Raw genomic sequence first — 14,086 nt, 5'->3', positions numbered from 1 at the left:
AAGGGAAAAGGAGGGAATCCATAGGGAGATGGGAGGCCACAGTACCAAAGAGCGAAAACTGACGAAGGCCGGTCAGTGTTAAGTGTTATCAGCGAGCCGTGTCGGATAGTTAGTCTTCTCCTCCCACACAGGCTGCGAGACGAGGGCCTTGTCCTTTTTGATAATTACATTTCAGAGGAATGTTTTCCAGGCATGTATTATTTTTTTTAAAAAGAAGTTACTGAACTTTGGAGATAGGGACGTATCTGAAAGAGTCGGAGGAAGAGGTCACGGCGGCAAGCTTTCCCATTGGCAAGTGTTCCACGGAAGGGCAGGCAGGGCCTTATCTCTCATTGGCGGCTAGAGCAGATAACACGTTGGCCTGGCAGCCTGGAACTTTCTCAGGCGGCCCATCAAAAAGGGTTAGGGTCATGTGGCCTGAACTTGTTAGAAACCATGTTCTTGTGGGGGCAGGGAAATGGCTCAAGGGGCTGGAACACACACACTCTGCCTAAGGGAGCCCCATTTGTTCGCCCTGAACACCACTGGGAGCGACCCCTTGGCAGTGAGCTGGGAACAGCCCCTACTCACCACTGGGTGTGGCGCAAAATCCAGCCCAATTGTGTTATGATATTTGAGTCCTTTTAATGTAGGGGAGAATGTAAATTAAATAATTCATATCGAATTGTATGTTTTGTTGGTGTTTTTTGGTTTTTGTTTTGGAGCCAGATCCAGCTGTGCCCAGCTTATTCCTGGCTCTGTGCTCGGGGGTCACGCATGGTGGGGCTTGGGGGACCGTAGGTGCTTCTGGGGAGCCGTGCTCACTCTCACCAAAAAACCTGGAAGAAAGGCAAAGTCTCAGGCCCATCCGGGAGCTGATGGGACGGAAACCAGGGGTGTGTGTGAACTAACTCTCCAGGGGACTCCGGGGTAGCATCGGGTTTGAGACCCAACAACCTGCAACGCTTTTTCCGGCCACACCACTATCCCAGAGGGAGGGAAGCTAAGACGACGAAACTGATGGATCTGGACCTTCATGAAGAGTTTAAGCAGGGTTAGAAATTGGGGGAAGAGATGAGATGACGCGGCAGTGTCTGTGGGGCGTGGGGGTGTGCCCTGGGTGAGGAGGACAGCAGCAGTCAACCCAATCTCCAAGCAGATCCAGGTTCTGGTCTGTAGGTGGAATAGAATTTCCAGAGAAGGGCTGGACGGATATCTGAAAGGATTGGAGTACATGCTTTTTTTTTTTTTTTTGCTGGTGTCCTGGCAATGCGTGGTGTCCGTTGTGCCACTGGGAACAGCCCTCTGTGCACCCAGCTGGGAGCCCCTGAGCAATTCCAGGTGTGACCTGAAAACTTAAAAAGGAAAGAAAAAAAGAGAAGAAAAGTGCCTCAAGAAGCTGATTTTATAGGTTATGTTCTTCCAAGCTGCCTCAGTTAATAGGGAGTTGTCAAGGAAGCATTTTTTTGGGGAAGGAGATCAAACTTGTCAGTGCTCAGGGCTTACTCATACCCAGCATGGAGGACCAATCAGGGTCCACAATGTGCAAGGCAAGAGCCTGAGGCAGTTTTCTTCCCCCCAATATTTTTGTCTGTCTCTCCAAGCATTTGCTAAGGCTTTTTACATTAAAATTTGTTTATTTATTTGATATGCCAAATACAGTAACAATAACGTGTCTCATTCCCCTGACCCTGAAAGAGCCTCCAATACGGCACCATTTGGAAGGACGAGTAAGAAGAGGCTGCTAAAATCTCAGGGCTGGGATGAAGGGAGTAACTGGTGCCTGCTGGAGCAAATCAATGAATGACGGGATGACAGTGACAGTGACAGTGACAGTGATTTACTTATTTATTTGCCACACCGGCGGTGCTCAGGGCCTACTCCTGGCTTTGCATCCAAGGACCATGCCTGGCAGAGTCGGGGATAGAAGTCAAACCTGGGGGGTTGGAGCGATAGCACAGCGGTCCGGGTGTTTGCCTTGCATGCAGCTGACTGGGGTTCAATTCCCAGCATCCTTATGTGGTCCCCTGAGCGCCGCCAGGAGTAATTCCTGAATGCAGAACCAGGAATAACCCCTATGCATCGCCCAGTGTGACCCAAAAAAGCAAAACCAAAGAAACAAAACCTGGGTCGACCACGTGCCAAGGCAAGCTCTCTACCCGCTGTACTGCCACTTCGGGCCCCAATTTATTAAGGCTTTTTTTTTCTTTTATAATGTCTCTAAACTTTTCTTGGCTTTTACGGCTCCTTCAGAAACGTATCTCAAATGTGTGCACTTTACCCCGAAGAGGTAAGCAGACGCTAAGAATATTTAACGGGAAGAGAGTGAGGCTTGAGTGAGACTGAAATTTGCCGGCGGTGCCTAGCGGGCAAGCGCGCCAGGAAAGGCACAGCCACCCAGCGCCGTTTTCCCAGGTGGGGCAGAGCCCGCGACCGTGTAGCCCGGTGCGCTCGCGGCCACCACCACGAGGGCACAGCTGCTCGCGGAGCCGGGGCGTGACGCCCGCCTCCCCGCACGGCTCTCGGCGAGCACGCGTCGGGAGCAACCCAGGGCGCGGCTCCGGGCCGGAGGCGTCCCTCCAGCCGGGCTCCGCAGCAGGAGCCACAGCCCCCGCGGGGCACCGCGGGCTCGTTTCGCATCCCCCGGGGAGAGCTAGACGTGAATTCTGGGCCGGGCCCACTGCGGACTCCACCGCTTCTATTTCAGTCGCCGGGAGCCCGGCTTTCTGGGAAGGGAGATTTCCTCTCCCCGCACCCCTCCCGCACGACAGAGCCCCCCTCCCACTGAGCCACGACTGAACTACAAAGCCCACACTCCCTGGGGCGCGAGCGCGCTGCCTTCTGGGAGATGTAGTCTAGGGCGCGGAGTCTTCCTAGCAGCCCGGCGCCGGCTGGACTTCATATCCCAGGGTGCCCCTCGCGCGCGAGGCGGAGGGCGGGGGAGCCGGAGAGGATGTGAGTGGGGAGGGGGCAGCCGCCCCCCCTCCCCCCACCTTCCTTTCCAGCCGGGCTGGGGTGGGGGGAGGGGCCGGGCTCCGGCGGCGGCGGCGGCGGCGGCGGCGCTCGGGGCGGGCAGGGCCGGCAAGGGCGGGACTGGCCCGCTGCGGGCGGACGGGGGAGCCGCGGAGCTAACGGGTCCGGACGCCGGCGGCGCCAGCGGCTTTCTGCACGGGCGGAGGCGGCGGCAGCGGCGGCGAGTATGGCCCGCGCGGATCCCGGCGCTGACTGAGGTGCGCGGGCTGGAGGCGGGCGGGCGGAATGCGGGGCGCTCGGGGCCCCTCGCTGCACGGAGTCCGGTGCGCCGGGCCATCGGGCTCGGCCCAGGAGGCCCAGACCCGCCAGGTCCATCCCGGCAACTTCCCCGGAGTCGGGGCGCGGGCTCCCCCGTGGGGGCGGGGGTCCGCTTGCCTTGGCCTCAGTCCCCGGCCCCGCCTTGTGCTTCTGCACCTCAGACCGGTCCCAGTCCCCCGGGAGAGTGTGTTCCACTCCGGGGACAGCGTCCGCCCCGGCTTGCAGTCCACAGCCCACCCCGCGCCCCCTGGCCGGGGCATCCCTCCCACCTCGCCCCTGGCCCGCGCCTCTTGGCCAGAGACTGTCTTTGCATCCCGTGCGTCTCCCTCCTCTCTTCCCTTACCTGGCACTGTCCCCTCACCACCCCCAACGAGCGACCCAGTTCTCTCGCATCGGACCCAATAGCTTTACCTCCTTTCCTTCTTCTCCTCCGTGGAGAAACTGAGGCATGGCCCTAGCCAGGAACTTGGCCGAGGCGCGGGCCCGGCTCGAGGCACTGATCTGCGCCCATGCCTGGCCTCGGAAGAACCCGCCGCTTCCTGCCTTCCTGCCTTCCGCGGTGCCTGGACCAAACTTCCCAGCCCCTTGGCGGGCCGCAGCTCGGGACTGGGCCGGTTTCAGACTCCCCTTAGCTTGGCGGCTCTCCCGCCCCCCCCCTCCTCTTTCCAGACCCACTTCTGGTCTGCTCTGCGGTGCAGTCACACACCCCTAGCCCGGTGACCCAGGGTGGCTGTGGATTTTTCCTCCCTGCCAGCTGCACGCATCTCCCATCTTCAGAGCTGCAGTTGGCACCGTGGGACGGGTTGGGGTGGGGGCACTAGGACAGAGGAAGAGAGACTGGCAGCCCCTTTGGCCAGAGCTGCTAAAGGTGGTTTTGGGGAGGGTGGGGAGAGGGGGTGCTGGACACTCTGGGCCTAGCCCAGCCGTTGCTAGGTGGTTCCCTAGTCAGGACTCTCACTTTCTAGAAGCGGATTATCTCCTTCCTCTTTCGGTGTCTCACGAGATCCTGCCCCTCTACTTTGATGCATGTGGCAATCTAAGATGATGAGTCTGTGGACTCCAGGAGACTGTTTGGAGGGAAGAATGTGTCCTGGGGGCGCAGATGGGGGAAGGCGCCGGGTCCGTGGTGTGTGTGTGTGTGTGTGTGTGTGTGTGTGTGTGTGTGTGTGTGTGTGTGTGTGTGTGGTGTGTTGGCCACAAGGACCGGGGGTGTCTCAAGTTTTCTCCAGGGTGTGTGTGTGTGTATGTGTGTGTGTGTGTGTGTGTGTGTGTGTGTGTGTGTGTGTGTGTTGGCCACGAGGGCTGGGGGTGTCTCAAGTTTTCTGGGTGAGTTCAGGTTTGCAAGGAAGAGTCAGTACAGGCTTGTGTAGTTCAGTGTTTTGTTCCCGAATCTTCCTTGAGCGGAGTTCTCTTTGGGTCGAGCCTTCCTAAACCGATCCCCAGTTTTCCTGCCCGTGGGAAGAGGGAATTGGGGAGAAAGGGGGAAGCTCTGAACCGCCCGGGAGTTCCTTGGGTCCAGAAGGAGCAGTCTTGATCCTCACCAGATGGCTTCCTGCTCCAGCCACCCCTCTTCCCTCCCCCTGGACTGGGGCCGGCTGCCTTTAACCTTGTAACTTGAGAATGGAGTTAGGGAGGCCAGTGGGGTAACCGTCTGGGTGTGTGTTTATGTCTCTATCTCTGTGAGCCCGTCTGCCAGGGGCCTTGGGGAGTGACCCTGCCTGGAAGTGTATTGTTGTCACCGGCTCTGGCGTGCTCAGGGCCCCATGGGGACTCTCAGAGTCCAAACCTCAGATAGGGCAGAGTCCGGGAACGGTTCCTGTCAAACCAAGGCTCTGAGTAAGGCACCTCAGGCCTGCGCCCGCCCGAGGACTCTGAAGTGGGGGGGCCGGGGCTAGCTATCTCAAAACTGGGGGGTCCTCTCTCACCAGTCATGTCCAGAGCAGATCCCATGGGTGGGATCGGGGTGGGGCCTGGGGAACAGTGTCCCAGACTGTGTCCTGCCACCACGCTTGCTGGTCTGCCCTTGCCATGTGTCTTGGGCGCCCGTTGCACGGCCGGAGTTTCTCCAGCATGTGTGTCCTCGTTTCTGGAATGCCAGCACCCCACTCCTTGGCACAAAGCAGGCCTCCAAGGAGAGACTGAGCTGAAAAAGGAGGATCTTAGAGCAGAAGGTCGCAGGCAAGAGCCGCTACCCTTGACCAGAGGCCGCGGAAAGCAGCTGCGGACTGGGACCCACTCCCAGAATTTTCTGATTCAGTTGTCTGGGCGGGGTCGAGCGTGTGCCTTTCTGCCCAGCCCCTTGGGGAGAAGTTTGAGAGTCTTTGCTGGTGCCTCCGGGCCAACCCCGAGGTGGATGTCATTGTTGCTTCAGGGATCATCCAGGGCTGGAGATCAGACCAGGGCCAGCTGCAGGCGAGGAGAGTGTCTTATTCCTCCAAGTGTCTCTCCAGATCTAAAGGCCGCCAGCAGCACAGACATTTGCCTTGCATCCTGCCGACCCAAATCCTGGGCAACCTGTCTGGCCCCCTGAGCACCTCCCCATGTTGCTTCTGTGCAGTCCGATACTGCTAGGTATGACCAAACCTCCTCCCCCACCATTTTATTCATTAAAAAAAAAAATGTTGTTTGATTTTGGGCCACAACCTGTAGTGTTTAGGGATCACTCCTGGCCATACTCGGGGGACCCTATATGGTGCTGGGCTTCATGCAAGGTAAGTGCCCTACCTTGCAGCCCTTCCAGCATTTTTTCCAAAGAATGGTATTGCTAAAATCTTTTTATTTATTATTTTTTTTAATTTTTGGGTCACACCCGAAATGCACAGGGGTTAGTCCTGGCTTTGCACTCAGAAATTACTCCTGGCAGTGCTCAGGGGACCATATGGGATGCTGGAAATCGAACCTGGGTCAGCCGTGTGCAAGGCAAACGCCCTTGCACCTGCCAGCACGCTGTGCTATCGCTCCAGCCCCAGTGTTGCTCAAGTCTTAAGAGCAGCTTGCTTTCACCTGGCTTCCTTTCCTCGCTGCTCTTCCAGCCTTGCCTTGGGGCTCTCCTGGTTCGGCCTGTGTATTCTTGTGCTGCCCAGCATTGGATAGGTCAGTGGGGCGTAGATCCCGGTGCCAGAGCTCGCAGCCCCACTGTCCCCACTGGGCAGATACTGCCCCGCGGTTATTCAGCCCAAGGCCCCACCAAAGCCAGACATTTAAGAACTGTGGTTCACGAGAGGGGAGCCGCATGGGTGTATGGGCGCGGGCGAGCCGCACCCTGTGCCCCAGGCCCAGCTCTCAGACCCACCAGGCTGCGGTGCCCCCCCCCCAGCTGAAATCCCACCACAGCTGCCCCGCAGACAGGCTGCCTGGGGAGTACTTGGGACTTTAGGAAACCGGGAAGAATCTTTCCCATGTTGTGATTTCTCTGTGAGACGTGTTTCCCACCAGTTGTTTTTCGGTCCTGAGGGGAGGCTTTGTAAGGCAGCTGGAGGTAAGGGGGCTCACGCGGGCACATGGCCGGCCCCCGGCTCCCGGCTCCAGCCCTGCCCGAGCATCTGCTGATGCAGACTCTTGGCGCTGGAATCCTGCTGCTCTCTCCCAACGCTTCTTCCCACGCTGCACGGAGGCTCCCCCGCGACCACGCCTCCGTTCCTCATGCCCGCCGCCAGCCCCGCTGTGTAGTAGACGAACAGACCCTTGGGACTTAGGCGACACTCCCGGACCAGCCAGCCCGTGAGTGGAGATGTGGGGACTCGAACTCAGGCCTCCTCGGTGGCTCACACTCTGTGTCTTTGGTCACGTCAAAGGTGGTCTTGCGCGGCAAACCCATGATTGCCCTTTGGGGTGGTGTGCCCCAGAGCCTGAGCCTGGCGCCGTGCGGGAGACGAGGACAGAACCTTTCATCCTGTGACAGAAGAGAGCACAGAACAAAGAGGAAGCCCTGAGCACCGCTGGGTATGGCTCAAAAACCAAAACAAATGAGTACATAAAAATGAAGGAAGTAGAAGGCCTCTCTGCAGGGGGCTGGGGGGGCCGGGGCCAGGCGGTGGGGGGGGTGCAGGCAGGGTTCCGGCCGTGCCTGCAGCAGGCTCAGCAAGTGGCCATCGCGGCCATTGAGGGAGTTTTCCCTGCGAGCTGGGACACAGGAGACGTGTTTCCAAAAAAAGCGAGGAAAAGATCCTGTTTGGTTTCAGACAACAATTGGGCCAACTGTGGCTGGAAGGGAGGCTGTGCTCGCTCCCAGAATAGGGGACTGACTCAGGACCCGTGTCCCCTCCTGTGTTTCTCACGGCTGCGCCAGGAGCCCAGAGCCAGCCCCTCCGGGGTACCACTGTTACCACATCTGCTCAGTGGTTCGGTCACCACAGCTAGGGACGCCCGTCCCAGAGGCAGAGTGCCAGGTCGGGCTACTCTTTGGTCCCTTAGCCCAAGAAGGGCTGATGGCGTGGTGTCCTTCCTGTCCTCCCCACGCCCCCGTGGTTCTCACAAGTTCAAGCCCCCAGAAGAAGAGGAGACGGTTGTTGTATAAGACCAGTCCCGAGAGGTGCCAGGCAAGGCCTTGAATTGGCAGGTGGCAGAGGGAGCCCTTGGTCCTGACAGGTGTCTGAGCAGGCAGAGGGCAGCGGAGGAAGGGCCATGTCAGAGGGGACAGAGGCAGGAGGGAGGACACCGGATCCTCGCCAGGGTCCAGGGCAGAAGGCTGGGACTTGGCAGGGGAAGTGGAAAAGACGGGGCTGATTTGAGAGTGATTGTGAAAGTAGATTGCGGCGGCCGTTGGCTGGGGCCTGGCATTTCAGCATGGGGGTTCGGGGGGGGGGGGGGCGTCCTCCAGCCATCTCGAGGCTGTGAGGAGCAAGAGGAAGCGTTTGGCGGAGATGCTGTGTGCCGGGTGTAGGCGGGATGCGGGTCAGCCCCAGGGAACCTGGTAAGCTCCTAGCGGGCCTGCTTGTGGCCCCCACTCCCATCCCCACGCTCCCTGCCCCCGGCACCGGGGACTGTGACACCCCCCCCCCCCGGCAGCTCACTTCTCCCTTGGGCCGCTGCAGCCTGGCCCAGGCCTCTTCCTTCCCCACCCTGCGCTCGGCGTCCCTGCCCCACCGTCCCCAAATGCCCGTCCAGCCGAAGACTTCCCCGAGAACGGGCCCGTGGGCTCCGGGGCCCCCGGCTCGCTCCTCGGGACACTTGTCTCCCGCCAGCCCTTCCTCGCCGGCATCACAGACATCTCCAAGTGTCGCTCGGGCCGAAGGGGGTCTGAGCCGGGCCGCTCTCCGGGGAAGCTGGGTTCTCCCTCTGGCGGTGCTGTGGTCACCAGGGACGCCTGGCAGGTGTCCCTAACCAGCCACTCCGCAGTGCGTCTAGGTGCCTATTTAGGAATCATTATTGTAATTATAACCTGTTGTCAACCCACCTTCATGGGGCTGCAGCCTCGCTCTCCCCAGGCTCCGGGCTCTCCCGGCTCCCGGCTGCGAACCCGGGGCGGGCCCCCAGGAGCTGCGCTGAGGACACTTGTCTCGGCAGGGTCGCAGCGGGGAGAGTGTCAGCCTGGGGTGGAGAGGGCTCTTGTCCTCAAATCCAGCTCCAGACGCCCCGGAGGTGGCGCAGAGAGTGGGAGCGCGTGCTCTGTTTCGGGGAGCCCCGAGTTTGATCCCCAGATCTGAATGGTCCTCTGAGTACAGTCAGGAGTGCCTGCCTCCCCCGGCCCTCCAAAGAAAATAAAAAAAGAGAGAGTGCTGGCTGTTGGCATTGAAATATATGTGCTATTTTGCCATCTGTGAATGTCATGTTTACTACCATGTACAATAAGGTCAGCCAGGAACCAGGGGAATCCAGAGAAAACTGTAACTTTGCCTGGATTTTTGCTGAATTTTGTTTGATAGTAAGAAGAGGCCGGACAGACAGCCCAGGGGTCGAGGCACTTGCCTGCAGCCAACCCTAGTGGTTCCCGATACGGCAGACGCCCGAGCACAGGGCCCAGATTGGCCCCCGAGCATGGCAGGGTGCCCAGACTTTCCCCGGGAAAGGGAAAAAACGCAGAGGCCCTGGGAGAGGACTCCCGCGGCGGGCGCTCAGGCTTTGTGTGTGGGAGCCCGGGTTGGATCCCCGGCACCGGGAAGGGCCACCCCTCAGGAAGAAAAGGAGTTTTGGTGTGAGATGTCGGGAACTTCTCTTCAGATGAGGAAGCTGGAGGAGGGAAGTGATTCAGCCGAGCGGCTCTTGCAGCCATGAGGGGTGGGGAGGGTGGGGGTGAGGGAACCCACAGTAGCTCAGGGGGCCCCTTCCGGGACGGGCTGTGGCCTCCCCACTTCCTCCCTCGCTGCATCCTCCTGCTCCTGGTCTTGCAGTACTGGGGACCCTAAGGTGTGGGGCCCCAGCCCAGGGAGTGCTAAGCACAGCCCTCACCCCACGCAGCAGCAGCAGCATCAGCGTCCTACCCCCTGGGTGCCTGCAGACAGCGGAGGCCTCACCACCCATCCCCGCAGCCATCCCAGGGGAGAAGCAGCGCACACTTAGCAAACAGCTAATTGGTCCGCAGGGAGCTGCTCTGGCCAGGGAAAATCAACAAGCTTAGTGTGGCTAAGGGAATGTGTTGGGCTGGGTGGGGAGTGAGGAGGATTGCAAGGAGAGGCTCAGGGGAGAGATGGGGGGTACGGGAATCCAGCACCCACTCCACCCACTCGTCACCTCTCCCGCTTCCTGATGTCCGTGGGCCCCAGGGTGGTTCATGTGAAGCAGGGAGGAGAAAGACGGTCACTTTCTCCCCATCCGCCTCTGCCACCAGGTCCCAGGGTTACTGGGTTCTAGTCTCACCTCGCAGAAAGGAATCTCAGGAGTAGACAAGCAGTGAAGTAAAACAGATTTTATTTGGAGGTTTTGAAGGGAAGGAGGAAGAGAAAGTGAGAGAGTGGGGAGTAAAGTGCTCAAGAGAACCTGGGCTTCTCCCAGGGCGGAGAGAGCCCCTACACACATCCCAGCACTAGACATGAAAGTACACATGAAAGTACACTAGACATGAAAGTACACATGACGGTACACATGAAAGTACACATCTCAGGAGGGGAGATGCGGGTGACACATTTGGGGCCTCAGGGTGCAAGGGGCGCATGGGTTCGGACAGCATGTGCTTCCTTTGTTAAAGGTGGCTTTTTTTTGGGGGGGAGTCACACCCGGAGATGCACAGGGGTTACTCCTGGCTCTGCACTCAGGAATTACCCCTGGCGGTGCTCGGGGGACCATATGGGATGCTGGGATTTGAACCCGGGTCGGCCGCCGTGCAAGGCCCTACCCGCTATGCTGTCACTCCAGCCCCTGTTAAAGGTGGCATTTACAGGGTTCCTCCAACCAGCCCCCTGTGGAACTTTCCTACCAAGGTAAGAGTCTGTTGCTAAGGAGGTTACCAGGGGGGTTGGGCGTGGTGATGGTCTTTGAAATTCCTTTCCTGGCCTTTTGTTTTTGCTGGAGCTTCTCGGGATCTTTTGCTGGCGCCTGGTGAGGGTCTTATCGGGTCTTAGTTCCTGTTTTCTGCCAGGTTGGCCTTTGCGACTTCAGAGCTGTTGCTTCCCAGGAAATTTGCTGCCGCTGCCTGGGGAGGGGGCCTTCCCTCTCGGCCTGCCTACGTCACTCTCCTCCCTTGGCCCTCCTCTTGGGGCCTCCTTGGGGTCTGGGAGGGACGCTGAGCCACACTCGCCCGGCCCTGGGAATGAGTGGGCCCCTCCTGCCCCTCCCAGGAGCAGCTCGGGGCTGGAGGGCCGGACACGGTGCTCTGATCGCGCTGGGAGCAGGGCTGCGGAGGAAGTGAGTCCCCGGGGGACTGTGCTAAGGCCTTGGGCTGGCGGGTCCGCCAGATGGTTGGGGACCGGGTGGGCCCCCGTGGGAAGCAGAGGTCTCCTTGCGGCTCTCTCTCGGAGAGGCAGGCTGCCTCTCTCTGCTCCCTCCTGCCCCTCCCCTCATCCTGCCCCACCCCTCCTCTGGCTGCCCTGGCCCCCAGTACCAGGGGTGGGGGATGGAGAGGGGATCTGGTGGGCCTGCAGCTGGAAGGGTCAGTGTTGGTCCCAAACCGGAAGCTGCCGGTCAGGGGGAACAGCTTGGGTGGGGGGGGTTGGGGGATCGTGTCCAAGGAATGCTTCCTGTGCTGAAAAGCAACAGTGCAATGACTGTGACCTTTGACCCCTGGGGGCATTTCTGGGTACCTGAGACACCGCCAGACCTGCAGAGGGCTTCTTGGATCCCTGCCGCCCCTCCAGTTGCGACCCTCCCGCCCTGTCACGGGTGGTGCTCTGTAGCCGGCTGCCCGAGGTTAGCCAGAGAGACGTGGGCTTGGAAGCAGCTTGTTTGGTCCCAGCCCTGTTGGGCACAGACGGTTCTGTGCGTCTTCCCCACTCACAAGGCCTGGTGGCTGTGTGTGACCCAGGCTCACTGCCACCAGCTCTGTGTCCTCCTCGGTGATCGTGATGTTGGTGGGCCCCACGGGTGACTTATGTGAAGCCAGGAGGAGAAAGACGGTCACTTTCTCCCCATCCGTCTCTGCCATCCGGGACCCAGGGCTGCTGGGTTCTTGTCTCCCCTCGAAGAAAGGAATTTCAGGAGTAATTTCAGGAGCAGTGAAGTTGCGCAGCTTTTACTTGGAGTGTATTTGGAGGTTTTGAAGGTGTGGAGGGAGGGAGAGGGGGCGGGGAGGGCTTCAGCATTAGACAGGAAGGCATGAAAGTACACATCTCAAGAGGGGACATGCTGGCCACACGTGTGCTCGGGCACCACATGGGCTCGGCCACGTGGGCAGAAGCAGCACACAGCTTGGGCAGCGTCTGGGGCACGCCCCTCCTTTTTTTTTTTTTCTTTTTGGGTCACACCCAGCGATGCTCAGGGGTTACTCCTGGCTTTGCACTCAGGAATTACTTCTGGCAGTGCTTGGGGGACCATATGGGATGCCGGGGATCGAACCCGGGTCGGCCGTTTGCAGGGCAAACGCCCTACCCGCTGTGCTATCACTCCAGCCCCGCGGCGCCCCTCCTTTGTGAAAGGTGGCTTTTACAGGTTATCTTCTGGGGATGTCTTGGTCTGGAATGTTCTGACGTTTTCTCTGGGCTGAATCACTGAAGTTAATCAGATTGAGGGAGAGGTCTGAGGGTGTTTGAGGATTGTCCTTCCTGGGTAGGGTTCCAGCCTCCTCAGGGTCCCTGGCTGGCGCAGGGTGAGGGTCTTATCGGGCCTCAGTTCCTGTTTTCTGCAAGGTTGGCTTTCACAGTTTCAGAGCTGTCACTTCCCAGGAGATTTACGGCCACCCCTGGGGAGGGGCCTTCCCTGTCTGCCTGCCTGTGGCTACAGGGGTTTGCTCGCCAAGGCGAGGGACGCCGCGCCTCCGGGGGACAGTGTCCAGGAGTCCAGGCCTTGGTGGCACTAGAGGGTGGCGGCCCAGCCAGTGGGCATCTCTGCAGCCAGGGGAGCCGACCCCGGGGGCCTCTGCCCTGAGCACCAGCCTAGAACCCGTGTGGGGCTGTCGCTGGCTCCACGCCTGCCTGGGGCGCTGGGGGTCGTATTTCCGGGGTTTCTGCTCCTTTCTGCTCCCAGCCCCTGCTCCCTTGGCTCTGCTGTGGCTTGAGATCCTGGCCAGGTGCGAGGGGCCGGGTTGGCAGCACACACTGGAGGGGTGGGGGCGCTTGGCTCACGGGACAGAGGGAGAAGGAAGGGACTGGAAGGGTGGAGGGTGCTGCAGACGCCTCAGGATCCTCTTGTCGCTGCCCAGGGCGCAGCCCGGAGAGCAGCGGGGGGGCCCCAGGTCTACCCTGGCGAGGGACAGCGCGGGCTTCCTGCGGGAGGCATCGGAGTGGTGGCTAATGACTGTTCTCTCCTGGCTGTGGGCTGCCAAGGGTCAGGCAGATAAGGGGAGAGACAGGCGCCTCGGGTTCCCGGCTCCTGGCAGCAGCCTACTCTCCCGGCTGCCCTCCCCCCGCCCCTCCCCCGCCGGCCCCCCTGAGGCTGACAGGCTTTTGTGGCCATGGGTCTCTCCCCTCCTTCCTCAAACATGCAGGAGTTCCTGCCCAGGGCCCTGCGGGCGGGACTCCCCCCCCCCCCACTCCCCCACCCCGCCCAGTCCCGGAGGGTGAGGTGTCCAGTGGTGAGGTTTGCCAATCGAGCCTGGGGTGGGGCCAGGGACCAGGGCTGGGATTACCTGGCCACTTGTCCACCTGGACCTGGGACCTCAGGGGTGTCCTGCCTTGTCCCCAGAGCAACGGGAAGGTTCACTGAGTGATGATGGGATTGACAAGGGTAAGTCTCCCGAGGTCTCCCCCAGGTGAGGCGTGATCTCAGGGGCCTGTCCGGCTGAGCGGGGGACTGTCCCTGAGGGGCTCAGAGGGCCGCAGAGACAGCAGGCAGGGACACCCGGCGTCAGTCCCAGCCACCAGGAGGGATCCCTGAGCCCTGAGCTGGCCGACCCTGGCCCGACTCTGGCTGCGTGCTCGGAGTCCTCCCTCACCTACCGAGCACCCCGAGTGCTCACCCACCCCCGGGCTGCCTCCGGTCGTGTCCTGGACAAGGAAGGATCGAGGGGGCGAGGGGGGGGGGGCCGCTGGACTTGCTGGGTTCTGCTGGGGGATTTCCTGTTGGGGAGACGGGTGCCCCCTGCCTTCCCTTCAGGAGACAGTACCCCAAGCAGTACTGCGGTTCCGAGACAGGAAAGACAAATAGCAGGGGTGGAGCCATAGTACTTCGAGTCAGATGTTTGCCTTGTGTGTGGCCGACCCAGGCTCAGTCCCTGGCTTTCCCTGCAGTTCCGGAGCCCCCCGGGGGTGAGTCCCGAGTGCAGAGCCTGGAGTAAGCCCTGCGCGCCTCT

The 14,086-nt window shown here is 60.4% G+C and overlaps 2 protein-coding genes across 2 annotated transcripts in view; one reads left to right on the top strand and one right to left on the bottom strand.

The window, feature by feature from the left end:
- FCSK (fucose kinase) overlaps positions 1–3,796 on the bottom strand; it is a 34,873-nt gene extending 31,077 nt beyond the window's left edge. The window contains exon 1 of the mRNA XM_055146555.1: positions 3,682–3,796. The gene's annotated coding sequence lies outside the window, so the exon portion shown is untranslated. The remainder of the gene's footprint in view (positions 1–3,681) is intronic.
- ST3GAL2 (ST3 beta-galactoside alpha-2,3-sialyltransferase 2) overlaps positions 2,982–14,086 on the top strand; it is a 43,438-nt gene continuing 32,333 nt past the window's right edge. The window contains exon 1 of the mRNA XM_004600536.2: positions 2,982–3,209. The gene's annotated coding sequence lies outside the window, so the exon portion shown is untranslated. The remainder of the gene's footprint in view (positions 3,210–14,086) is intronic.

This window comes from Sorex araneus, chromosome 8 (assembly GCF_027595985.1).
Source record: "Sorex araneus isolate mSorAra2 chromosome 8, mSorAra2.pri, whole genome shotgun sequence".
NCBI classification, from domain to species: Eukaryota; Metazoa; Chordata; class Mammalia; order Eulipotyphla; family Soricidae; genus Sorex; species Sorex araneus.
Note: the sequence above shows the minus strand (reverse complement) of the source record. Positions and strands in the feature narration are given on the sequence as shown.